Raw genomic sequence first — 27985 nt, 5'->3', positions numbered from 1 at the left:
GTTCAAACGAGTGTTGGTATGTCAATCTATTTAGACTTACAGTGGTAATCGAAGCCAAAGACTGTGGAGGTGCCAAGTTAGACGCGTTAGGTGCTGCTGGTAAAAGTATCCGCCAGCCACACACCTCGAAGTAGTCGACATTATTCTCGCCCCCTTACGGCGCCAGTACTTAAATGCCAGTACAGGGCGCAGACCGAGGTATGCAGGCAGACATCGTAACTCGAATGCCACACGACCAGAATAAGACGGTATGCGGACAACATCGCTACAGGCCCCACACCTCCCTCCGCCGAACACCCACCTCTGTCTCGGGGATTCTACAGGATGTTTCAGAAAGTGTCCCGCGGTCTTTAAAGGTAAGTGCGAGAACTCGAACGCTTCGAACTCGACGAAAATGAGCTTAGAATATAAGTCGCTCATCCCAGAAACTACGCTACGAAGCACGTCTTGGCACGAGACACATTCGAATGATCACCTTTCGGAGGTCTAACAGAAGAACTTTGGGAACGCGAAGAAACAAAATATCGACATACTAGCACCAAAAGCACGCCTGTGTCATCGCCGTGCTTGTCGCTACACTCCGCTCTGCTTAAAATAATTACAGCGAACTTTTTCTGCTCAAAAGAAAGTGTTGCACAGCCATTGAAACTTTGGTGTGCTGGAGTTGGGATTTCAGTGAAGTGCTGAAACCACAATATGCCACTTGTTCGACATTCGGAATCCCTTCTGCACGCAGGCAGTCCAGTATCGGTCACCGCACTAATTACATTTTCAGACGTTATTTACACGTGAGTTCGTGACCTGCCTTTTGGTAAACGTGTTGTAACGTAAGCTTGCATTTCGATGCAAAAAGTCTACTGTATGGCACAGAGTGAAGTCTGACGATGAACCTACGATCGTGTAGCTTTACGCGTCGTTTTCCACTCTGCGTTGTTACAAAATCGACGACCCTTCTCACGCAGAGCTTACGCAGTGTTTTGGTTTCCCTCGCTGTGCTTTCGGTGCTGTTGTACGGACACTGGAAGTGTTCCTCCCTCACCCCTCCAACAGGTGGTCGTCCGAATGCCTCTCGTGGTCACACGGGCTGTTTTGTACGCGAGTGTACGGCGCGTATCAAAAAGGACGGCGCAGAGTTACACGGCTGAACGTACACGACAGTAGAAGCACAAATGTCGAGTAGACATGGGCCCCGAGACGCATACCTCAAAAGTTATGAGCACTTGTTCAGTGGAAGAGTTGTGTTCCAAAGTACCGAAGGTGAACAGGTGCTCAAAGTGTGCTGCCCCTGAGTAAAAATTCGATCATATTTTATCAGCACAAGATGTACATAGCCTCAAAATACGCAAAGTAGTAGCATAATAAATATATAAATTTTATTTGTTAAAAGGAATTCTATAATATGTTATAAATAGCACGATAAAGTGGTGGGCGTGCCTGCCGATCACGGTACAACAGCGAACTGGCGTCTAAAGAAAAAACAATACAGAAGGCCAAAAAAGTGTTAATCATTTAAAACAACAATGATGTAAAAGAATAAGAATTTTAGTAGTATGTCCGAAGTAGGTCTGAAGTAGACACAGAGTTCGTCGTTTGTTATTGGTTAGGACACTAGTTCAACGTTTGACGCTTAATTAACATTATATCTTGCAGTAGGAGAATTTATGATGTGACTTACGTATTTCCACCGATTCGCAAAGAAAGGAAAATTAGCAAGATAGTATTGGATTCTATCCTGATTGGAAAGTTTGAAATTTGTCATCACTTACGTAAGGCTCATCTTTTCGTTTAATTCTGAAAAAGAGAAGTCTGTTTTCACTTAAGGTGAGTCAACAACCACATAAAATTCTTTGTATAAAAGCGAATAATTCTCGGTCGGAGATTGTTCTTATGTTAATTGAAATGGGAAGTTTTAAAGTTAGATGCTTCCAAATGGTTTATGAAACAAGGACTGAGCTGTTCTAGAAAGTTGAACAGAGGTTCAATGTAGTATCTGAAGTTAATTTCAGAATAAATTTTGTTTGGGTTGTAAAGTGACGTAGCTGCCTTTGGTTGAACTTTCGTTGTCTTCGGAGTAGTAGTTCTATACTGTAAAATGCCCACTACAGTAGTACAAGTTTATATGCCTACTGGCTCTGCAGATGATGAAGAAATTGATGAAATGGATGATGAGATAAAAGATATTATTCAGGAAGTGAAGGGAGGCGAAAATTTAATAAAAAAAATGGCTCTGAGCACTATGGGACTTAACATCTAAGGTCATCAGTCCCCTAGACTTAGAACTACTTAAACCTAACTAACCTAAGGGCATCACACACATCCATGCCTGAGACACGATTCGAACCTGCGACCATAGCAGCAGCGTGGTTCCGGACTGAAGCGAATAGATCCGCTCGGCCACAACGACCAGCGAAAATTTAATTGTCATGGGTGACTGGAATTCAAGAGTAGGAAAAGGAAGAGAAGGAAACATAGTTGGTGAATATGGATTAGGGGTTAGAAATGAAAAAGGAAGCCATCTGGTAGAATTTTGCACAGAGCATAACTTAATCATAGCTAACACTTGGTTCAAGAATCATGAAAGAAGTTTGTATACATAAAGAATCCTGGAGATACTGACAGGATCCGATAGATTATATAATGGTAAGACAGAGAGATTTAGGAACCAGGTTTTAAATTGTAAGACATTTCCAGGGGCAGATGTGGACTCTGACCACAATCTATTGGTTATGACCTGTAGATTAAAACTGAAGAAACTGCAAAAAGGTGGGAATTTAAGGAGATGGGACCTGGATAAACTGACTAAACCAGAGGTTGTACAGACTTTCAGGGAGAGCATATGGGAACAATTGACAGGAATGGGGGAAAGAAATACAATAGAAGAAGAATAGGTAGCTCTGAGGGATGAAGTAGTGAAGGCAGCAGAGACTCAAGTAGGTAAAAAGACGAGGGCTAGTAGAAATCCTTGGGTAACAGAAGAGATACTGAATTTAATTGATGAAAGGAGAAAATATAAAAATGCAGTAAATGAAACAGACAAAAAGGAATACAAACGTCTCAAAAATGAGATGGACAGGAAGTGCAAAATGGCTAAGCAGGGATGGCTAGAGAACAAATGTAGGGCTGTAGAGGCTTATCTCACTAGTGGTAAGATAGATACTGCCTACAGGAAAATTAAAGAAACCTTTCGAGGAAAGAGAGCCACTTGTATGAATATCAAGAGCTCAGATGGAAACCCAGTTCTAAGCAAAGAAGGGAAAGCAGAAAGGTGGAGAGAGTATGTAGAGGGCGTATACAAGGGCGAGGTACTTGGGGACTGTTATGGAAATGGAAGAGGATGTAGATGAAGATGAAATGGGAGATATGATACTGCGTGAAGAGTTTGACAGAGCACTGAAAGACCTGAGTCGAAACAAGGCCCCAGGAGAAGACAACATTCCATTAGAACTACTGACGGCCTTGGGAGAGCCAGTCCTGACAAAACTCTACCATCTGGTGAGCAAGATGTATGAGACAGGCGAAATTCCCTCAGACTTCAAGAAAAATATAATAATTCCAGTCTCAAACAAAGCATGTGTTGACAGATGTGAAAATTACCGAACTATCAGTTTAATAAGTCACAGCTGCAAAATACTATCACGAATTCTTTACAGACGAATGGAAAAACTGGTAGAAGCCGACCTCGGGGAAGATCAGTTTTGATTCCGTAGAAATGTTGGAACACATGAGGCAATACTGACCTTACGACTTATCTTAAAAAAAAGATTAAGGAAATGAAAACCTACGTTTCTAGCATTTGTAGACTTAGAGAAAGCTTTTGACAATGTTGACTGGAATACTCTCTTTCAAATTCTAAAGGTGTCAGGGGCAAAATACAGGGAGCGAAAGGCTATTTACAATTTGTACAGAAACCAGATGGCAGTTATAGGAGTTGAGGGGCACGAAAGGGAAGCAGTGGTTGGGAAGGGAGTGAGACAGGGTTGTAGCCTCTCCTCGATGTTATTCAATCTGTATATTGAGCAAGCAGTAAAGGAAACAAATGGAAAATTGAGACTAGGTATTAAAATCCATGGCGAAGAAGTAAAAACTTTGAGGTTCGCCGATGACATTGCAATTCTGTTAGAGACAGCAAAGGACTTGGAAGAGCAGTTGAACGGAATGGACAGTGTCTTGAAAGGAGGATATAACAGGAACATCAACAAAAGCAAAACGAGGATAATGGAATGTAGTCGAATTAAGTCGAGTGATGCTGAGGGAATTAGATTAGGAAATGAGACACTTAAAGTAGTAAAGGAGTTTTGCTATTTGGGGAGCAAAATAACTGATGATGGTCGAAGTAGAGAGGATATAAAATGTAGACTGGCAATGGCAAGGAAAGCGTTTCTGAAGAGGAGAAAGTTGTTAGCATTGAGTATAGATTTAACTGTCAGGGAGTCGTTTCTGATAGTATTTGTATGGAGCGTAGCCATGTATGGAAGTGAAACGTTGACGATAAATAGTTTGGATAAGAAGAGAATAGAAGCTTTCGAAATGCGGTGCTACAGAAGAATGCTGAAGATTAGATGGGTAGGTCACATAACTAATGAGGAGGTGGTATTGAACAGAATTGGGGAGAAGAGGAGTTTGTGGCACAACTTGACTAGAAGAAGGGACCGGTTGGTAGGACATGTTCTGAGGCATCAAGGGATCTCAAATTTAGCATTGGAGGGCAGCGTGGAGGGTAAAAATCGTAGAGGGAGACCTGGAGATGAATACACTAAGCAGATTCAGAAGGATGTAGGTTGCAGTAAGTACTGGGAGATGAAGAAGCTTGCACAGGATAGAGTAGCATGGAGAGCTGCATTAAACCAGTCGCAGGACTGAAAACCACAACAAAAACAACTTTGTAAAATACGCGAACCTATCAATTGATGAGAAAATGACGACAAGCGTAAGTGAAGCCTCTGTTGTATATTGATTTATTTTGATGATAGGTGTCGGTATATGTAGTGGTAATGGTAGTATGGACCAAAACAAGAAAAACACGTCCAGTAAAGATGTGCTCTAAAATGCATACCTTAACAGCTTCTGAACTGCTACCCCTGAAGAAACGTTATTACCGGCCAGTGTTCAACAGAAGATCCCAAAGAGGATGGCAATAGATAATCACTTTAGAGTACAACATCAGTTCTGAGGAAAACAGCACACCACTTCTGAGCTGTGGTTGCCTAGCTGACGTATCTGAAGATTCCGGTGAAGATATCAAGAGAAGATACTGACAGGGTATGACACCATAAATTGACGACGCTACCCAAGTAGCGTATCAAACAGATTTTCAAGGAATATTGTCAATAGGCAAACACAACATATTACTTGCCAAAATATGGGAAGCAAAGAGCTTGCAGTAGAAGAGATTTATTTCACAATATTCAAAACCAATAATACTTCATAGCTCTTAAGGTATGCGTTTTAGAACCCATGTTTACTTGACACTTGTGCTTCTATTATCGTGTACTTTCAGCTCGGTAGGTTTGCTCCATCCTTTTTTAATACACCCTGTATACACACACACACACACACACACAAACGGTGTTTCTCATTCCAGAAAACGGAAGGTGTCCCTGATCTTCTGTAGCTGTGTAGATACAGAGAGGACAGCAAAAGAAATTTTGTAACATCAAAGTTAATGAAAGAAGAAATGTACATTCTTTTACTTAAGGGTGAGATAGCGTGTCAGACACTTTCAGACTCTCCTTTCAAGTTAAGCTCGATTTATCTGCAGACGTCGGCTGTGTTGACGTTATCGCACTTTGGAGTAAGCGCTCGGAGAGATAAGCTGGTTACCAAGTGACCCTTATCGCAATTTAACAATTGTGAAGTCGGCTGACAGGTGTACCGCGCTGTGTGCTCTGGGGAGAGTTAAGTTTTTCAAACAGTGATTCCCGTTAGCGAAACTGCTAAGAAAATACGGTAGGTCCCGTCAGAGTGACTCTTATCAACACAATAATAGCAACTACAAATAAGAGAAGGAAGTCGGCAGTTATGTTTGGGGTAAACATCTCGAGCCATTAATATCACGAATTGCTATAAAACATCACGAATTTCTGTAAAATTACCGTTACAGGGAGCGAGTGGACTCGTATTTGACATTCTCTTTTCTACTGGTTGGTGGTAATTTCGAGGAGCAAACTGTCTTTCTTAGCCCACAATCGACAACAGATTTCCTTTCTTCGAAAATCATTCACCAGATGTAGTGATGCAGCAATAAATTTACAACTGCTGCAAGTTTAAATTTCAGTTTTGTGACCACGGCACAGAATAAACGTCAATAAGGTAATTTCGAGAACGAGTGTTACGTTTCTGATGTTTTAAGGCCGGTGTAGTACCCTATCCTCGAGGTGTCCACGAGAGTAGTTCTCCAACAAGATAACGCGACACCCGGCCTGCCTCAGTACGGAAGGCACTGGGCTACTCCCCCGGCTGGCGCACTCTCCGAGTCTCTCAGCCGCCGGACACTTCCGGCGACGGGCCGCCGACAGCCTGTCGCAGACACTGCTCGCCGGCCGCTGCCACCGGTGGGGTCTGCACGCGGTGGCCGACCGAGCTCACTCCGGTTCGGTGCCGGGCTGTGACAGAGCAGTTTCTGAACTATCGATTGCAGTGGCCAATATTCTGAAGGTCCAAAAAAAAATTATACATACTATTTGTGGAGAATGTGCCCTGCTTTGTCTGTTTCACGTCAGACTATTCGCTCGAATGAAAGAGAACTGACTTACGACCATCGGCAGTACAACTCCACCTGTTCCGCAGACAGTGGAAAACAAACTGTTTGTGCCCATTCGAATACAGATTGTGTACAAACTTATCACTCGAGAAGTACCAAATTTCGGTGAGACACAGAACTAGTGTCGAAATTTTTAAATTTCTGAATGTGAGACGTGTCAGCTGGCAACGACAGACAGGTTACGTAACCCCGGTCGGTCGGCGCACTCTAGATCGGAGATAACCTGATAGGGGCCGCCACCTGACTGTCGCGCACGCGGCAACAGGTGGACAGAGTGACGTCACGCGGACTCTGCCCCCGCCGCCAGCCATATAAGCGGGGAGCGGGCTGTCCGCGCCGACACCGCTGCACCGGCGACCGACGGAGCGTTCTGCGTGCTGCGCTGACTTTGTGACGTCACTTCTCCCCGAGTCTGAGGTGAGTAGAGGCTGGCACAGTTGCTCCACGCTGCCAGCAGGCGCCGCACTGCTCGGACAGCCGGTAGCCCCTCCCCGCACTTTAGGTCCTGCCGAGTCTGTGCGCGGCAGCTCTGTAATTTGCAAAGGGACACAGGGCGGGGCCGTAGTACGGGCCACGCGGCCGCCACCGTCACAGTCGTCGTGGCCGTGTCTCCCCGAGGCCCTGGGCCTTCGTGTTCTGCACCCGTAGCGTTACACGTCTTTCGTGTTCTAACCGGGAAAAGAATGGTTTTGCCGGATCTGAAAGACGCCGCTGTAATAAACTGTCGCAAATGTCGAGACGACATTGTGCAGTGTAGAGTTATCGAGGTGATCAGTTCCTCCAAATAAAATGTGATTCGTATACTTTTCAATGCAAACACGTTGTTCCCTTCAGTTGCAGATCAATTCACAACCTTTGTCTCCAGGGAGGTAAGCTCAGACCAAGTTGCCAAAAAGCCTCTCAATGTTACACAGAGATCAGACTACTGCTGTGATGGTTTTTACTGTGTTTTGTGTAGACAGTTGAAACCGCTTCGTAGGACAACTCACACGACACAACTGTGAAGAAAGTTGCAGCTAACTGGTAACAAAACTCAGTTTCTCAGTTTCTCAGTTTTTGCCTACCAGGGCTTCAGATGTTGAAGCACTGTGTGTTGGCGTAGCTATAATCCTAGATGGAAACATAAACCATGAGTGTGTAGCAGGAAGACAGAAAGTGCGACACCTGCCTATCTCCTCATGTTGCCCCCTTTAAGCATGTAGTGCCTCGTTACATCAGCTGATATTCACGGGGTAGCAGTGTATTCCATTGTGTGAAAAGTGTGAGGTGATCCTCGTGAGTGCTAAAAAGAATTCCTTAAACTTCGGTTACACAATAAATCAGTCAAATCCAAGGTCGTAAATTCAACTAAATACCTAGGAATTACAATTACAAACAACTTAAATTGGAAGGAACACACAGAAAATGTTGTGGGGAACGCTAACCAAAAACTGTGTTTTATTGGCAGGACACTCAGAAAATGTAACAGATCTGCCAAGGAGACTGACTACACTGCACTTGTCCGTCCTCTTTTAGAATACTGCTGCGCGGTGTGGGGTCCTTACCAGATAGGACTGTCGGAGTATATCGAACATGTTCAAAGAAGGGCAGCACGTTTTGTATTGTCGCAAAATACGGGAGAGAGTGTCACAGAAATGATACAGGATTTGGGCTGGACAGCATTGAAACAAAGGCGTTTGTTGTTGCGAAGGAATCTTCTCACGAAATTCCAATCACCAGCTTTCTCCTGCGAATGCGAAAATATAGTGTTGACACCGACCTACATAGGAAGAAACGATTACCACGAAAAAATAAGAGAAATCAGAGCTCGTACGTTATACAAGATTGGAAAATAGAGAATTGTGAAGGTGGTTCGATGAACCCTCTGCCAGGCACTTGAATGTGATTTCCAGTGTATCCATGTAGAGGTGGATGTAGAGAAGTTTTTGTGACGAAAATATCTGGAACTCTGTAGAGTAGTCGATTAAACGTGAAGGTTTCGTGCAATGGGAGATGCGTCTTCCTTTACAGTTCAGTCATGTATACTCTGAGACATCTCGTGATGGAACTGATTTCTGCTTTACATGTATATTGCTTCTGATCAGGCTTCACAGATCAAAGGAACTTTTGCGATAAGGAGGGAGAAAATCACCCTCAGTTAAAGGTGCCACCAGTCTGGATTTAAATATAAATGATGTCACGTTACGAGTAAAAGAAGTTTGTTGGTTTACCAATTTTTACCACGACACAAATGAATAATCTTTGGACTTGGAATGATAAAATTTTTAGCAGATGAAAGCAGTTTCGAAGGGACTCCTGAAGCGTGTGTGTCAGGCAACCCCGGTAGCGAGTTTTCTGGACTGGTAGCTTCACTCATTTCGTGGCAAATGAACGGGGCAGGAACATGTGGTAGTTCCGAGGCTGTATTACATTGCTACAGCTTCATTATTGTTTTTCACTTCGTTATGTCATAGAGGTATGAAATTATATTCTCGAGCTAATTATGGCAGTCTGTGTTGAGTGCCGAGATTTGGGCATTACTGTGGAAAAGGAAGAAAAAGGTACTCACAGTGTGTGTGTGTGTGTGTGTGTGTGTGTAAAGTCATAACAAAAATAGACACGAATCTAAAACAGGAAGTATGTTTATGGCTCTTGAGCAAGTACACTTGTAATGCACTGGTCATTCTACCAGTATGGCACATTTTGACACTGTGCAGTGACCTATATTCGTCTTGAACTCTGTGATAACCGTTTCGAATAAGCGAATACGCGCTACTTCACACCAGTCACTGGTGAATGCTCAGAACAGACAGCAGTGAGTGATGTAGGGAGTGTGACTTGTCAAGTGGGAGAGAGTCTGCAGAGGACACCGTACAGGCTGTGAAAGATTATGAGAACATATGTGGAGGAAGTAAGATCGCCCACCCCTGTAAGTGTGACGTATAGCGCGCTCGCTTGGCGGCAGGGAGGTGAAGTGGAAATTCCGCACAACGGATTACCGACCGTGGGTGGTGCAGCCGCCCGCCTGAGTGAGGTTTTCAGGCGGTTTCCCACACTCGTTTACGCTAATGCTGGGTCGGTTCACGATTTCCACTGCACAAAATACGGTACAGAAGCAGCAAGAGTGCGAACACACACACACAGAACAAAGTGTACACAGTCAATAGACAGGATCCACAAGTGTCTCTCCTCTATTAGGTAACTGTAAGAAGAAGAAGAAGAAAAAGAAGAAGAGGAGGAGGAGGAGGTGTTGAGAAATAATGATCGCTAGTACTGACATAGCATGAGGGGAAAAGCGTAACCACAAGATGTGTGGCTAACAATATAAGACAGTGAGGCTCTTAAGTCGCAGACAGTCAGTGTTAAATACATCAGTGACAACGTATAAGTTACCGAGATTTGATCTGTGATGTTAGTAAGGGGAATAGTGAGACATGAGCTGCTTAGTTTACTGTATGAGAGTATGGGTCGACATTGTGACTCGATCGAATTTGAGTGGGGGAAGAGGAAGAACTCGTGGTGTTAAGGTAACTGCAATAAATAATGGGCAGCTATTTGTCCCCTGGTTTAGGTGAATTGTGTCAGTATCTAAAGTAGAGGTTATAAACACCGAATTTGAAATGTAATTAAATATTTGGTCTCCTAGAATCAGAAAGTGTAACTGAGAAATAAGATAAATGAAAACGATGCTGTTACGAATACCATCATTTACATTGTGAGTATGTGACGTCAGTTACAAAACGATAGCTCATGTCTCAGCTAACTGACAGACACATTCTCTGTGAGTCGCTGCACAGCTGACCAATTCTCGGTTAGGTGTCGTCTTGTCGGAATGCGTCCGAAAGGTCGGGAAGGATTCGCAGTCCGAGTCCGACAGTTACCCCGTGGCAGTGTTCGCCGTTAAGTCACCCCCGACTTTAGTAGCAGAAGTTCAGTGCACTGTGCGAGGGAGCTCCTAAGAGACGTGCGCAACTAGCTGCTAGCTGCGGAAGAATACAGATTTCTGGAGTCAAATATAACTCTTTTCGTAAATAACTGGAGAGATTGGGACGGTTACTGTCTCAATTTCTGCAGAAAGAAGTTAGGCAAATGAGGTCTGCACCACTCCTGAGGACGCGTCCAATATCAGGGTGCTGCGGCGAGACGGTAAGTCCGGAAAGCCGTGTTGTCGGAGATGTGCAGCTCGTCACGCGTGGCGCGAGTAGGCTCGTGCGCCGTACGAGTGTGGAGGGCGCCGTGTAAGGCGGGGTCGGTGGCGCCGTGTTTCAGGACCTTCCGCCATGTCGGCAGCTGCTGAGGTTCAGAGGACGGCGGCCGTGGACCTGGGCGCCCTGCTGGACGCGGGCGAGGGCGCGGTCGTCACGCTGGTGGCGGGAGAGACGCGGCTGGCGGCGCACCGCGCGGTCCTGGCCGCCAGGAGCCCCGTGTTCCGAGGCATGTTCCAGCACGACACGCTGGAGGCCAGCTGCGGCGAGGTCAGAATCGCGGACGTGGGGGGCCCGGTGCTGAGGGAACTCCTTTCTTACGTGTACACCCTGCAGGCCCCCCAGCTGACCGGCACGGCCCCGGAGCTGCTGGCGGCTGCCGACAGATACGGCCTGTCCGCCCTGAAGGCCGCCTGCGAACAGCAGGTGGCGGCGCAGCTGGAGGTGGAGACGGCGGCGGCTGCAGCTGTGCTGGCGGTGAGGCACTCGTGCCCCAGCCTAATTGCGGCCGCCATCCACTTCATAAGGTCTCAAACATACAAAGTAATGGCGACGCAGGGCTGGGCAGATGCAATGCGTAGCTGCCCTGAGCATCTGATTGAAGTCAGTCGGCTGCTTGGTGAGCCACCAGCAGAACCCAGGTGAGCACGGGGCAGGATGTTGTTCTATGTCTACCAGTAACATACGTGTGTGTGTGTGTGTGTGTGTGTGAGTATTTCTGAGACTAAAATATTTGTCAGCGTCTCACCTCGGATGTATCAGTGCTGTACAGTACCCGTGCACCGAATACCATTCGCTGACAGCTCACGATGGCGTAATTGTCTTGTCACGACTGGTTTATTAAAGCTCCACGTTGAACTTTTTTTGTCAGCTGTTACGTCAAGTAAAGAAATCAGAGACGCCCAGTGTAACATCTCAGATACTTCCATTCTCTCCTGCTCCAGTTTCCCCACAGCCCATGTTCACTCCTATACAGTGCTGTGCTCAAACGTACATTCTCGCAAATTTCTTCCTCACTTTAACGCCCATCTTTGATACTAGTAGACTTCTCTCAACCAGAAATGCCATTTTTACCTGTGCTACTCCGCTTTTGATGTTCTCCTTCCTCCATCTGTTATTTTGCTGCCTAGTTAGCAGAGCTCCTTAACTTCAATTACTTTGTGACCATCAACCCTGATGTTAGGTTTCTCGCTGTTCTCATTTCTGCTACTTCCCATTACTTTCGTTTTTATTCAATTTCATCTCAAACCATATTCCGTATTCATTCGCTTCTTCATTCCATTCCCTGTAATTCTTCCCCACTGTCATTGAGGAAAGCAATCTCATCAGCAGTTCTTATCATTAATGCCGTTTCATCCTGATTGCTTCCTCGACGTGTAGACTCAACAGTACGAGAGAAAGACTACATCCCTCTTTTACACACATTTTAATCCGAGCACTTCGTTATTCGTTTCCCAGTCTTATTGTTCCCTCTTCGTTGTTGTAAATATTGTATCTCTCCTGTCTTTCCCAAAGCTTACCCCTAATTTTCTCAGAGTTTCGTACATCTTGCTCAATTTGACACTGTCGAATGCTTTTTCCAGGTCGGCAAATCCTATGAACGTGGCTTGATTTTTCTTCAGTCGTGCTTCCATTATCAACAGCATATCAAAATTGTCCCTCTGATGCCTTTAACTTTCCTGAACCGACATCTAACAGAACTTCAATATCGTGTTCCAGTCTTATGTACCAGCTGGTCAAACAGTCAGTATAAATTTGAAAACTTAATAAACCACGGAATAATGTAGATAGAGAGGTAAAAATTGACACACATGCTTGGAATGACATCGTGTTTTATTAGAACAAAAAAACAAAGACGCTTGAAAGATCACTTGCGCATGTCGTTTGGTGACGATCATGTGCTCAACCACCACTTTCGTCATGCTTGGCCTTCCAGGTCCCCAGACCTCAGACCGTGCGATTATTGGCTTTGGGGTTACTTGAAGTCATAAGTGTATAATGATCTACCGACATCCCTAGGGATACTGAAAGACCACATCCGACGACAATGCCTCACCATAGCTCCGGAAATGCTTTACACTGCTGTTCACAACATTATTCCTTGACTAGAGGTATTGCTGAGGAATGATGGTGGACATATTGGGCATTTCCTGTAAAGAACATCATCTTTGCTTTGTCTTACTTTATGCTAATTATTGCTATTCTGACCAGATGAAGCGTCATCTGTCGGACATTTTCTGAACTTTTGTATATTTTTGGTTCTAAAAAACACCATGTCATTCCAAGCCTGTGTGTCAATTTGTACATCTCTATCTTCATTATTCCGTGATTTATTCAGTTTTTTAAATTTATATTGACTTTTTGATCACCCGGTATATTATTCTTGTCAGTAACTTGGATGCATGTGCTGTTAAGCTGATGTTGCAATAATTCTGATACTTGTCTTGATCTTTTTCTGATAGTCAGATGGTGTATCACCAGACTCGTACATTCCACATTCGAACGTGAATAGTTATTTTGTTCCCACTTCTCCAATGATATTAGAAATTCCGATGCAATGTTGTTCATCCCTTCTGCCTTATTTGATACTGAATTTTCCATAGCTCTTTTAAATTCTGATTCTAATACTGAATCACCTATCTCTTCCATGTCGACTACTGTTTCTTCTTCTATTACGTCATCAGCCAAGTCTTTCACGTCATACAAGCATTCAGTGTATTCTTTCCATCTGTCTGCTATCTCCTCTGCATTTAACAGTGGAATTCCGGTTCCACTCTTAATGTTACCCCCTTTGCTTTTAATTTCACCAAAGTTTGTTCTGACTTTCCTGTTATGCTGAGCCAGTACTTCCAACAATCATTTCTTTTCTGATTTCTTCACCTTTTCCTGGAGCTATATTGCCTTAACTTCTACACACTTCCTATTTATTTCATTCTTAAGTGAGTAGTACATCTGTATTCCTGAATTTCCCTGAACATTTATGTACTTCCTACTTTCATGAACTGAAGCATTTCTTCGGTTACCCATGGCTTCTTTACAGTTAGCTTCTTTGTAGCTATGTTTTTCTTTCTAGCTTCTGTAATTGTTGTGTTCAACCATGTACCTGCTGACCTGTTCATTATCACAGTATCTATAGTCTCAGAGAACTTAAAGCACTCTTCGTTCCTTAGTACTACTATATCCCACTTCTTTGCACACTAATTCTTCCTTGCTAGTCTCTTAAAATTCAGGCTACTCTTCATCACTACTAAATTGTGATCTGCATCTGTATCTGCTTCTGGGTATGCCTTACAGTTCAGTATCTAATTCCAGTATCTCTACGTGACGATGATGCTATGTAACTGAAATCTCCCCACATCTCACATCCTTTCCCAAATGTACCTCCTCTTCTTGTGATTCCTAAACAAAGTATTCGCTATTGCTAGCTCAAAGTATTGTACAATTCAACTAGTGTTTCTCCTCTCTCTTTCCTGATACCAAGTCTATATTCTCCTGTAATTCTTTCTTCTTCTGTTTCCCTTGCTGACTATTAGATTTTCATCTTCCTTTACATACTGAATTACCTGTTTAGTATCCTCACATGGTTTTTCTATATCTTCATCTTCAACTTGCGATGTCGGCATGTATACCTGAACTATCATTGTCGGTGCTGGTGTTGGTTCGCTGTCGATTCTGTTGGCAAGAACCCTATCATTGAAATGTTCACAGTAGCTCACTGTCTGCCCTACCCAACTACTCATAATGAATCCGACCCCTATTGCGCCATTTTCTGCTGCTGTTGATAGTACCCTATTCTCATCTGACCAGAAGTCCTTGCCTTCTTTCCATTTCACCTGAATGACCACCACCGTATGCAGATTGAGCGTTAACATTTTCCTTTTCTGCTACTGGCCATTAACATTGCTACACCACGAAGATGACGTGCTACAGACACGAAATTTAACCGACAGGAAGAAGATGCTGTGATATTTAAATGATTAGTTTTTCAGAGCAATCACGCAAGGTTGGCGCCGGTGGCGACAACTACAACATGCTGACATGAGGAAAGTTTCCAACCGATTTCTCATACACAAACAGCAGTTGACCAGCATTGCCTAGTGAAACATTGTTGTGACGCCTCGTGTAAGGAGGAGAAATGCGTACCATCACGGTTCCGTCTTTGATAAAGGTCGGATTGTAGCCTATCGCGATTGCGGTTTATCGTATCGCGACATTGCTGCTCGCGTTGGTCTAGATCCAATGACTGTTAGCAGAATATGGAATCGGTGGGTTCAGGAGGGTAATACGGAACGCCGTGCTGGATCCCAACGGCCTCGTATCACTAGCAGACGTGATGACAGGCATCTTATCCACATGGCTGTAACGGATCGTGCAGCCATGTCTCGATCCCTGAGTCAACAGATGGGGACGTTTGCAAGACAACAACCATCTGTACGAACAGTTCGACGAGGTTTGCAGCAGCATGGGCTATCAGCTCGGAGATCGTGGCTACGGTTACCCTTGACGCTGCATCACAGACAGGAGCGCCTGCGATGGTGTACTGAATGACAAAACTGGGTGCAAAAATGGCAAAATGTCATTGGCGACATCACGGTGAACGCACATTGGAAGCGTGTATTCGTTATCGCCATACTGGCGTATCACCCAGCGCTATGGTATGGGGTGCCATTGGTTACACGTCTCGGTCACCTCTTGTTCGCGTTGACGGCACTTTTAACAGTGGACGTTACATTTCAGATGTGTTACGACCCGTGGCTCTACCCTTCATTCGATCCTTGCGAAACCCTACATTTCAGCAGGATAATGCACGACCGCATGTCGCAGGTCCTGTACGGGCCTTTCTGGATACAGAAAATGTTCGACTGCTGCCCTGGCCAGCACATCTCTCACCAATTGAAAACGTCTGGTCAATGGTGGCGGAGCAACTGGCTCGTCACAATACGCCAGTCACTACTCCTGATGAACTGTGGTATTGTGTTGAAGCTGTACACGCCATCCAAGCTCTGTTTGACTCAATGCATAGGCATATCAAGGCTGTTACTACGGCCAGAGGTGTTTGTTCTGGGTACTGATTTCTCACGATCTATGCACTCAAACTGCTTGAAAATGTAATCACGTCTCTTTTCTAATATAATATATTTGTCCAATGCATACACGTTTATCATTTGCATTTCTTCTTGGTGTAGCAATTTTAATGGGGAGTAGTGTATTATTTTCTAGCTTTCCAACCACATTCTAACTCCTCACATTCCACGTCTGGACTCGTATAATGTCATCCCTTGGTTGGTTATTCAATCCTTTTGTCAGGTCATGTCACTCTTGGCAGTCTCTTCCCAGGTATCCGAATGGACACTAGTCTGGAAGCTCTTGGCAGGATCATCATGATACGTGTTCAGTTACAGGCCGCATGTTCTGTTGGTACTCTTTGCGTACCTTTAATGAAGTGGTTTCCATTTCCTTCTCATGCCACTCATGATTGCTGAATCTTCCACTAACCTAAACGGCAAGGCAGAGCCCTGAGCCTCCGTGATCCCCTCCACCCACTTTGACAAGGCTGTTGGCTGAATGAGGGTGACCTTTTATGCCGGGAGCCTTCGGCTGCCAATGCTGATTATTTTTATTCACAATGTGGATGGCGGGATTCGAGCCCAGGATAGAGGACGACGATACCTCTAGACGACGGGCTCCAAACAGCAGGGTAATGATTCCCAGTCATACGTCCAGGCGCCACGCAGGGTAGCAGTGTGGTCTGAGGCACATTATCACGGTCTGCGGGGCTCCCCCCTCACCCCCTTCCTGTTGGAGGTTCGAGTCCTCCCTTCGGCATAGGTGTGTGTGTGTTGTCCTTAGTGTAAGTCAGTTTAAGTTAAAGTAGTGCGTAAGCGTAGGGACGGATGACCTCAGCAGTTAGATCCCGTAACATCTTTCCTAAAATTTACAAATTTTTTTACCGCCGTCCAGTACAGAAGGTGGTGTGAGCACAGGGGCTCCTCATGCACATTGTGAGTGAACGACAAGAGAACAATCCAGTCAGCACGACAGCATGGTCACACACAGTGGTGGGCCTTACAGTCACATTGTCTTCTCGTCTCTGTTCAGCCATCACCCGCAATATGTGCCATGCCTTTCCTCCTAGGAAACACACAGGTACTGGTTACCTCACTGTACTGGATGCTGGAGGAGCGGGCGACAAATCTCTGCCCTCCTGTCACGTCTGTAATCGTCTCTGGCGCCGCCGGAGGCCGTCCAGTGGAAAGCACCAGCTTGCTCCTGCTGGGATACGCCAGATTACGTTGCCTATGGATCTATTTGAGTCTGAAGCATCTTCTACAATGTCGGTACTGATGTGACGCTTAGATCCTATTCGTTAGTCTCTGTCTCTCAGATACGTATGCTTCATACAGGGCTGTCTCCTTTATTTTTCAAATCTTTTGGAATGTGTATGCAATACTCTACAGATTACTTGACAAGTTGTAAACTTTGCCTGTGAGGCAATGTTGCCTGTACTGCCTGACCCACTTTTTCTTGTAACAGCAGCCTGTAGTGTAATCTTCTCAATCTCAATCTCTCTTGTCCAGTTTAAAACGGAAGATAATGTTTGAGTCAGAAACACATAACCCTTGCTGTCTTTTCAAGAAATCGAATTATAGAGACATTACATGCCTGTATGATTTTGTCTGCTTTACTGAAAAGCAAATTTTGAAACTACGCATTGTAACGTTTGCAGTATAGCTGTTGTAGTTCCTGGCCATCGCCTTCTTCACTCCCTCAGGCCTCAAACGTATTGCATGGTAGTTATCCACTGTTCATCAAAATATCAGCATATCAAACAACTCTTGTATGTAAGTTGGTACCCCCGACTTACCAGATTATATCTTTTCTATCTCCTCCCCCCCCCTTCTCTCTCTCTCTCTGTCTTCAGTGAAATCATTGGGCTTCCATAGTTTAGGTTTCAACCAACCTCACAAACCAGCCGACTTGAACTGCTTGTCAGGTTGTGCCCGACAGGTGTAGTGTGAGTGAGACAGAGCTGCTGGCCCCTGCAGCCAGGCTCTCGTGTCCAGTTCGGTGTCCACCGCCTCCAGCCTCGCCTCTTGTTTTCCAGCGCGCCGGCCGCCCCCGCTGCCCGGCCGCCCAGCGACAGCAGCCGGACCACCACCGCCGACCCCGCCGACCCCGCCTCCCGGCCACCCAGCGGCAGCAGCCGGACCACCACCGCCAACCCCGCCGACCCTGTCGACCTCGTCGACCCCGCCGCCCCCACCGACCCCGCCGACCCCGCCTCCCGGCCACCCAGCGGCAGCAGCCGGACCACCGCCGCCGACCCCACCAACCCCGCCGACCCCGCCGACCCCGCCTCCCGGCCGCCCAGTGGCAGCAGCCGGACCACCACCGCCGACCCCGCCGACCCCGCCGACCCCACCGACCCCACCGACCCCGCCTCCCGGCCGCCCAGTGGCAGCAGCCGGACCACCACCACCGACCCCGCCGATCCCGTCGACCCCGCCGACCCCGCCGCCCGCCGATCTCCCCAGCCGCCCGACAGCGCCGCCGTCTCCCGCCTGCGGTGAGTGGCGCCGCTGCAAGTCCGCGACTTGTACCCTCAATTGTACCCACACTTACTGCCGTGTCAACCAAATACTAACGAAGAATTCGAATTTCATATAGTTTTTGAAATGTTACATGGCGGCCAGGTTATAGTTACCAGGAAAAATTATTTCCTTGCTTAACGGTGTGTTTAGTGTAGTTGCCACTTTCGATAGTCTTTATGCGTGTTACAAATTACTTGTGAAGGAAATGGGTGTCAAGCCAGGGTTTCAGAGCATCGGCATTCACGTAACCTAGAGGATGCATTAATGAATCGTTGCGTATACAGGTGTATGCACAGTCCCAAAAAAAAAAACAGTGATAAAGTAAGAGTAAGCAGAATTAGAAGTAAGAGGGCGCAAAACTGGCTGTTAACAGCAGAGGGTGTTGATATGGCTTGTTTCGTGCGTGTCCTCAAATATTACTCGAATTTGCTTGAGATGACTTTCCAGGATGGATACTTTCGTATTGTAGGGCATATTCTGAGGCCTCAAGTGATCACCAGTTCAGTACTGGAGGGCACCGCGGAGGGTAAATATCGAAGAGGGAGACCAAGAGATGAGTACACTAAGCAGATTCAAGGGGATGTAGGTTGCAGTAGGGACTGGGAGATGAAGAACCTTACACAGGATAGAGTAGCATGGAGAGCTGCATCAAACCAGTCTCTGGACTGAAGACCACAACAACACAACTTTCGTATGTAGCAGCCACTGATGATCTTAATGCAAATTAAAGCTCTGGTAGTAGCGTTTAGAAGTGAAGAAATTCAGAAAACATCAGCCGCAATGAAATTTGGAGTCAGGGGTGAAGGCAGGCACAGGTCGGGTGGCGGCTGCGGTGCCCGTCGACGATGGGCGGGAAACGAGGTCAGCTCTGCTGTGGGCGTGGCAGGGTGGAGGCGTGTGCAGCACTGCACACCCCGCCCACTTTAAACCACGCCCTGCAGCTGGTGGGGTTTGCCACGCTTCTCGAGCACAGTATCTCCAGTCAGCGCACAGCAGTGTTTTCCTTAACAACTTCCTAATATTCATCTCGCTTGTTCGAAATCAGCTACCGATGTTAGTGGACATACATAGTCAGCTTTCTGAAAAAGTATGCCTTACAGCCAACTGAAAGGTTTACAAGATGGCTTTACTGAGGCTCCACTGACATAGCTGTTTTTGAACTTGAAGAAGGTGCTTGATGTACCAGAATAACATCTGCACAGGACTAGGACTAGCAACATTGCGACTATTCAGCATGCCATTTGAAACTGATCAGAGCAGAATGGAGCAAGACGCAATAGAATAGAGGAGTGTCCTAAGTTTCAAGTGGGAAAGTAGGTGCAAAATAAATGCTGTAACTTAAATATATGCACTGAGTTTAGAAAACACATTGCTCCCCCTATACGGAGACTCACGGATTTCGTGGCTCGGTTACATATCGTGGTCAGCTGTAGACATGTACAGCGTGTGGACCTACTTGTGATCGAACCACCGGCCTCCTACTGTTACAATCCAGTTTCGTTGTTCTATTAGTGAAGCGAGGGTTGCATCGTTCTGTCCAACGGAACCATCTGTGATAACGTCTCGGTGTTGCACCGCCCAGAACCCTACCAGGCTGCCTTGACTGATTTGGTTTTTTCTCCTAGTTCACTATATTATAACGACGGTTTGTTTTCATACATTGACACGTTTGTCGGATATATAGCGATTGTCAGCTGCCTTTCATGGAAACACAGCCTGACCGTGTGCCACTCCCGCCTGCATAGCTCCATAAATGTGCGAACTTCAGATACATTAACTTCTTACACGGGAAACAGCCTCTTCACGCTGTGTACAGTGTCACTGTGGGCAACTGGCAAAATAGCACCACGGAATAACAATACTGACTGCACAGGAGTGAAGCTCAGCTTACACACTAATAGTGAAAGCTACCCACAGCTACTACTGGATTTTACACTACTATTATTGTCGAGTGTAAAACTGATGAGAGTAATTACAGCCTTATCGGAAACTGGATCGTCCCAGTGGCAGGACGTGGCCAGGGTTTAACGTGGCGTGAGCGGCCACTTGCATTTTGTAGGCTGGTGGGTGCAGCTGTCAGTTCGGTGACGTCAGGCCGGGTCCTGCCTGCACCTCACTGGTGCTGCAGGCAAGTTTCAATGACAAAGTGTTCAGGTTTGGAGTTGAGAATATTTGGTGCATCAGTGAAATGAGACAGCAAATCCAGTGAAAAACTGCAAACACTGTATTCCCCATTAACTGACACCACAGTTCTGAACCAATGTGGTACACTGGTGCTGGCCACTGTTGTTTGACGTTCCGGTAAGTCTCTGGAGTTGGCTCCCTGCCCCAGTGAGAGAAAGTGATGGTGCAACCAAGCCCTGACACCTTCACGGATCGGACTGCTCCCTGGACAGCATACGAGGTGCGGCTAGAAAAAAAAACCGGACTGATGCTGGAAAAAACATTTATTTACAATTATTTACAATTTCATGTTATCTCCTTCAATGTACTCTCCTCCTCGGTCTCTACACCGCTCCATACGAATTTTCCACTGTTCATTGCAATGCTGCAAATCATTTTCGGTAAGTCCATACATTACTTCCGTCGCTTTTTCTTTTACTGCTTCAACAGTCTCAAATCTAGTTCCTTTCAAAGCTGACTTGACTTTAGGGAAAAGAAAAAAGTCACAGGGGGCCAAATCAGGTGAGTAGGGTGGATGATCTAAGATGGGAATGTTGTGTTTTGCCAAAAACGTCTTCACTGACAACCCACTGTGAGCTGGGGCATTGTCTTGGTGAAGGATCCATGACTTTTTTCTCAACAAATCGTTCTGTTTTCTCCGTACTCGCTCACGTAGGGTAGCCAGGACGCTAATGTAGTAATGCTGATTCACTGTTTGCCCCTCTGGTACCCAATCAATGTGCACAATCCCTTTGATGTAAAAAAAAAACAATCATCATTGCCATCAATTTCGATTTTGACATTCGCGCTTTTTTTTTGTCATGGAGAACCAGGAGTTTTCCAATGCATCGATTGGCGTTTAGTTTCGGGATCGTAAGTAAAAAACCACGATTCATCGCAAGTAATAACATTTTGTAAGAAGGTGGGATCACTTTCAATGTTTTCCAGGATGTCAGAACAAATCATTCTTCGGTGTTCCTTCTGTTCAATGGTGAGACACTTTGGAACCATTTTTGAACACACTTTGTTCATGTTGAAACTTTCATGAAGAATCTGCCTAACACTTTCCTTGTCAACTCCTGTTAGACACTGCTCTGATTGTTAAACGGCGATCTTGTCGAACAAGTTTACCGATTTTTTCAATGTTTGCATCAGTTTTTGCTGACAATGGTCTGCCAGTGCGAGTGTCATCACTGGTGTCTTCGCGGCCATCTTTAAATCGTTTAAACCACTCAAACACTTGTGTTTGCGATAAACAATCATCGCTGTACACTTGTTGTAACATTACAAACGTTTCACTTGCAGATTTTCCTAGTTTGAAACAAAATTGGATGTTAACACACTGTTCTTTCTGTGCACTCAACATTTTCCGACGCACAGACAAAACGTCAACTACTTAAAACAGACGCCAAGGGCAGACTGAGTGCAGGAGGCAGATGAAACTCGAGCAGTAGGCGGAGCGAGAGTCACGTGACAGGCCACGCGACTTTCAGCCTTATTGCATTCGTTTTATTGTTTCACCAGTACTAGTCTGGTTTTTTTCTAGCCACACCTCGTATATGCCGAGAGCCGATTTCTGTCGTTCTTCTAGCTGCAGTATCCCTACCTCTTAAGAATAATGATGTAGAGGTCCTTTGCAGACAAACACATGTCTGAAGGAAGAGGCACAGTGAGAACAACAGCTGTTAAGAAGATACAGTCAACAACACAGGCTAGGAATTATCGTCTTCATCCTCCAGCACCTGGCAATGACTTTCAATCAGAGTATCCTCCCCTGCACGGTGATTGATGTGTTGTTGTGTTCATTGTTCCACGTAGTCAGCGCGTACACAACTTCCCCACTAGAGGGCGCCTCGCTAAGCACAACAGCACAGGCTCAGCGCTCGTCCGTCTCCGCACTGCGAGATGGCGCTGCCTTAGAGACGGACCAAATTCTGCTTCCGCCGATCCGCGTATTAATGTGTAACGCAGCCAATGAGATTGCTGCTAACACAGAACCTTTTCTCCTCGTGGATCACACTCGCGCAGTGATACCTAAACACATGATGTATTATAATGAGTGTACAGACCTCGGATTAGTCAGTCTGCATTAGTATATAGTCAAGTTTCAGTCTGTGCCTAATAAGAGTATCATATTCCTGTACATAGCCATGAAGATAAGTGAATAGTCACTTTGTCAAGTATCAGAGATACGTGAGAATAAGATTAACGTACCAAGACCAAAGGAACTTCAGATTGTCAATTGTAAACAGCATCCAGAACCAAGTTACGTAATGCCTATGATTTTCATTATTTTAATAAATGTGTGTGAAAATTAATCAAGTTGTGTTTTACGTTGGTCACCATCAATCTGCTACTCTAAGCGTGCAAGTGGCATTTCTATCGTCCGACCTAACGGCAGAAGATAAACACGACACGATAAGACCACGAGACATATTGCTGACACTCTCCTACTTCGTTAGAGCGACAAGTCAAATAATCTGATGGTGTGCGTACCGAAGGTCTTACAGTACGCACACCACATGTGTGTACACGAGTACAGACTGTGATGGAGTAACAATGACATTTGGGAGTTCGGGCCTGGCCGTGAGTCGTGCACTGATAGTCGAAGTGGTTAAGGCGAGCGCTCGTGCAAAGAGAGGAATCCGGGGCCGAGTCCTTGTCCGGCACAAATCTACATTGCCTTCCGTCCCTCACACAGCTGACGGTTGCCCGTATTCGCGTCTGTGAGTTCCTTTCAAGCTCTTCACAACGGCTACGGCCACTACAGTTTTATTTTACTTTATTTATTTTTTATTTGGTATGTGTATTCCATAGATCCGTACATGCGAGTGATTCGCCTGGATGTGGAACGTGTCAATACAATTGTACAAATACAATTAATGCTACAGAATAGTAGTATAATACAATGATATAGATATTAATAAGTATCACTTTTTCTCATTTACAAGCTGTCATTTAACTAGTATAGCAATTCTCAATATAACATTATAACTATAACATTAATACTATAACATTAACATAATATTGTATTGTCCATCTAATAACTAAGAGACTAAATACATCTATTATTAAGGGAGGTCATTACCTCTGGAAAAGAATTCATCTAACAAGTACAGTGGATGGTCAAGCAGGTATTTTTTTAACATACCTTTGAACAGCGTTTCATTTTCTCTTGTACATTTAATATAATTAGGAAATGCATTAAAAGTCTTTATAGCAGCATACTTTACTCCCTTCTGTACAAGTGTTAAATTTTTTAGTTCAACATGTAGATCATCTTTCTCTCTAGTATTGTAGTTATGGTATGAACAAATTGTTTCATACTGAGCATAATCTTTATTAACTACATTCATCAGAGAGTATATGTACTGACATGTTGTGGTCAGAATACCTAACTGTGTAAAAAGTTTTCTACATGAGGTTTGTGGAGGAACCCCACACATGATTCTGACTGCTCTCTTCTGAGCAGTTAAGATCTTTTTTAGGCTGGTGAATTACCCCAGAATATTATGCTGTAACTCATTAATGAGTGAAAGTACCCAAAGTAAGCTGATTTTAAAATGTTGATGTCCCCAAAATGAGTAATGATTCTTAGAGCAAAAGTTGCTGATGAAAGACTTTTTAGAGTAAGGGACACATGCTGTTCCCAGTTGAGCCTACTGTCAATGTGACCCCCAGGAATTTAGTGGAGTGCACCTGTTCGTTCCTGATTGTCATGAGCAATTACAATATTTTGTAGAGTTTTATTTTTTGTGTGGAACTGTATAAATTTAGTTTTTTAATATTAACTGAAAGAGAATTAATTGAAAACCAAGTTGTAACTTCTCTGAGTATATCATTAACATCAGCCTCCAGATCAGCAGTAGACTTACCATCTACGACAATGCTTGTATCATCAGCAAACATTGTGAATTCACAATTTTTACTAATGGACAGGGGTAAATCATTAACATACATTAAAAACAGCAAGGGTCCAAGGACAGATCCCTGGGGAACTCCATGCTGAATTTTGCCCCATTCAGAATCCACTACATTAGAAGATCCTTTGTTGCAGCCATTTAGAACCACCTTTTGTTTCCTGTCTTGAAGATATGATTTTAGCCATTTACCTATAGGCCCTTTGATTCCGTAATGATAGGCCTTCTCCAAGAGTATCTTGTGGTTTACACAATCAAAGGCCTTGGAAATATCACAGAAGACACCAACTGGTGATTTCTTACTATTAATAGACTCCAAGACATCATTTGTGAGTGAATATATGGCACGCTCTGTGGAAACCCCTTTTTGAAAACCAAGCTGTCTGTGGTTAATAATATTAAGTTTATCAAGATGTGCCACAATCCTGTTATACAGTGCCTTTTCAAGAACCTTTGAAAATGTTGTTAAGAGAGAGACAGGACGATAATTTTTGACATCTGTAGCATCGCCAGACTTGAAAAGAGGTCTCACGATGGCATATTTCATTCTCTCTGGAACAACTCCCTCATAAAGAGATGTGTTGCAAATGTGAGCAAGTACTAGACTTAAATCATTACTGCAGGCTTTCAACAGTTTACTGGAGATGTTACGTATACCTGAAGATCGTTTACTTTTCAATGAGTGAATTTTTTTTTTTATTTCATTAACAGTTATGGGTGTTACATTTATATCATTATAACATTGTGGGAGGTTAAGTTTCAGAATATCTGCAGCTTCCCTTAGGTCACCACTGCAACCTATTTGAGAGGTGACACGTAGAAAGTGGTTGTTAAATGTGTCTGCTATCTGTTTACTATCAGTTATTTCCAAATCGTTAATTTTTAGGACAGCAGTTTTTCCATTGTCAGACGGTGCACTACCTGTTTCCCTCTTTATTACATTCCAAATCGTTCTAATTTTATTGTTTGAACAGTTAATTTCAGATTGTATGCACATACGTTTAGATTTTTTTAATGACTTTAGTTAAGATTTTGCAGTATGTCCTATAACATTTCATCTGGAGGGGTTATTGGATTGTCTGGATATTATATACAGTTCTCTTTTTCTCTGTCATGATATTTTTATGCCCTTGGTGAGCCATGGTTTTTTGCTTGATTGCCTGTTCTGTAGTCTACAGACCTTTTTTGGAAAGACATATATACCTGATAATTCACCAGTAAATAAATTATGTTTTGTATTAACATCATTTGCAAGATAAACATACCTCCAGTCAGTCTCCCGAATGCATAATTTGAATTTTTGGATATTTTCCTCATTCATGTTTCTAATGGTTTTTCACTGTGCACTAGCTTTGTTCTGATTTGTATTAAAGTTGTCAATTGTGAGTATTTGTCCATCATGATCAGAGAGACCATTTATGACTTTTTCAACTTTGTAGATATGAGTAAAACTAATGACATCAAAGATATTGTCTATTAGAGTGCTGGAAGTGGCAGTAGTTGTTGTGGGAAAACTGACAGTGGAGACAAGGTTGTAGGTATGCATTAAATTTGCAAACTCTGTCTTAGAAGATGAGCTTTCTATATTAAAGTCTCCAGTCACTATAATGTCCGTATTTTTTTTTTGTGAGATACAATAGCACAGAATCTAATTGTTTCATGAATACTTTGAAATTACCAGATGGAGCCCTGTATACTGCTACGATTACCAGTTTCTTGTTAGCTTCTACTATTTCTGTGACACATGCCTCAAAGTCTTTCTCTACACAATATTTCTCTACATCTATTGTATTAAAGGACAAGCTGTTTTTCACATAAATAACTGCCCCACCTTTGCACAAAATGAGGTAGCTAAAACATAGTTTGGTATACTGAGCATTTCGATGCCAAAAGTGACATGGTGTTCTGTCAGACTGAGAATATGAGCACAATTTCCGCCTGTTGGTTCATCAATATTTACAATAAATTGGTCTAACTTACACGATTGGTTGTGGTGCTGTCACAGTCGGGACTGAGTTTTATTTCTTTTGACATACCAGTATTACAGGAACAGTTTTCTGCAGGGAAGAGGGAGCTGTTGTGCTGGTAACACCCACATTTGTTGTTGTTAACTACATTACTTACATTCTGATTGGAACCTTCCCCCTCATGCCCCAGTACCATAAAAAATCCCCATTTGCAGCTGAGGACTTTCTTGATCTCAGGCACATCCTATGTGGAGCAGCTGCAGACACTAGTGTGCTCCTTTTTGCCATAAGGGTGGATCTTCTGTTGGTGCGGTTTCTAGACTGCCAGCTTGTACACTTGATCCTGTGGGGGTTGGTGTTGCTGTTTCTGATATTGATGACTGTTCTTCCTCCTTAAATGCTGCTGCTTCACACGTTGGTAGTGGACTAACGTTTCCCACTTGAGTTGTAACTGCTGGTGCTGTCTCGCTTTTGTATAAAAGACCTGTTTGTGTTGATTCACATACATGTGCTGCTCCATTTGAAGTCTTCCCTTCAGCTGTTCCATCAGGTTTGAAGGAGTATTTTGACGACACTGTCTGTATTTCTTCCAGTGGTACAGTTTCAATGGGCACACGTGCTTTTAGAATGATTGGAGGAGTGGTGTTTCTAAACAGTTTGAATGTTTCTGCTAATAGTGCTTCAGCTAGTGCACGTTTTCCTAGCCGGTTCCTGTGCATTCCATGTCGAGTAAAATGGTTTCTCTGTTCGGAATTACTGTCCGAAAACTTCACGCCCTTGAATGCTTTGCATACCTTTTGAAACATTCTGTTTGTGAATTTGATTTCATTATTTACACATGAACTGTTTATTAGGTCATGTCTATGTGGGGTGCCAACGACGGTTGTTTTTCTGGGCGAGATTCTTTCCAGTGCATTTCGCAATGCTGTGATTGCATTTTTCGACTCATTTTTATAAACATCGTTAGCTCCAGCAATAATTACACAAACATCGTTTGGTTGAGGGCTTAAATGTTTAATTATTTGCTGGAAAGGAGCCCCGGGTTATACTGTGGCAATAACGGAAAATTTAGATCGCATATTCGAAGGAATAGTGGCTAAATCTCGTCCATGGCTGTCTGCAAAGATACAAACTTTTGGTTTTGTCTCGTCTTCGCTCAATAATTTCATTTGTCGGTGTTCCTCTTGTGCAATGGGAACAAACGAGTTTTTCATAACTATAGCAGATATTGGAGGACTTTGAATTTCAATAACGGTTTCTTTGAGAGTGTTGTAGTTTTCACTTTGTACATTTTTCACACAAGGATTAAAATTGACATTCAATGAATTAATTAACGATTCGATGTCATTCATATATTTTTTAGCTATTGCGAGTTCTTTATTCAGCACATCAGAGATGA

At 44.1% G+C, this 27985-nt stretch overlaps 1 protein-coding gene across 1 annotated transcript in view; it reads left to right on the top strand.

Moving 5' to 3' along the window:
• Nucleotides 1-10851: 10851 nt before the first annotated feature.
• The window catches only part of LOC126108927 (speckle-type POZ protein-like), a 345144-nt gene continuing 328010 nt past the window's right edge, over nucleotides 10852-27985 (top strand). The window contains exon 1 of the mRNA XM_049914298.1: nucleotides 10852-10987. The gene's annotated coding sequence lies outside the window, so the exon portion shown is untranslated. The remainder of the gene's footprint in view (nucleotides 10988-27985) is intronic.

Source organism: Schistocerca cancellata, chromosome 11 (assembly GCF_023864275.1).
Source record: "Schistocerca cancellata isolate TAMUIC-IGC-003103 chromosome 11, iqSchCanc2.1, whole genome shotgun sequence".
Taxonomy (NCBI): domain Eukaryota; kingdom Metazoa; phylum Arthropoda; class Insecta; order Orthoptera; family Acrididae; genus Schistocerca; species Schistocerca cancellata.
Note: the sequence above shows the minus strand (reverse complement) of the source record. Positions and strands in the feature narration are given on the sequence as shown.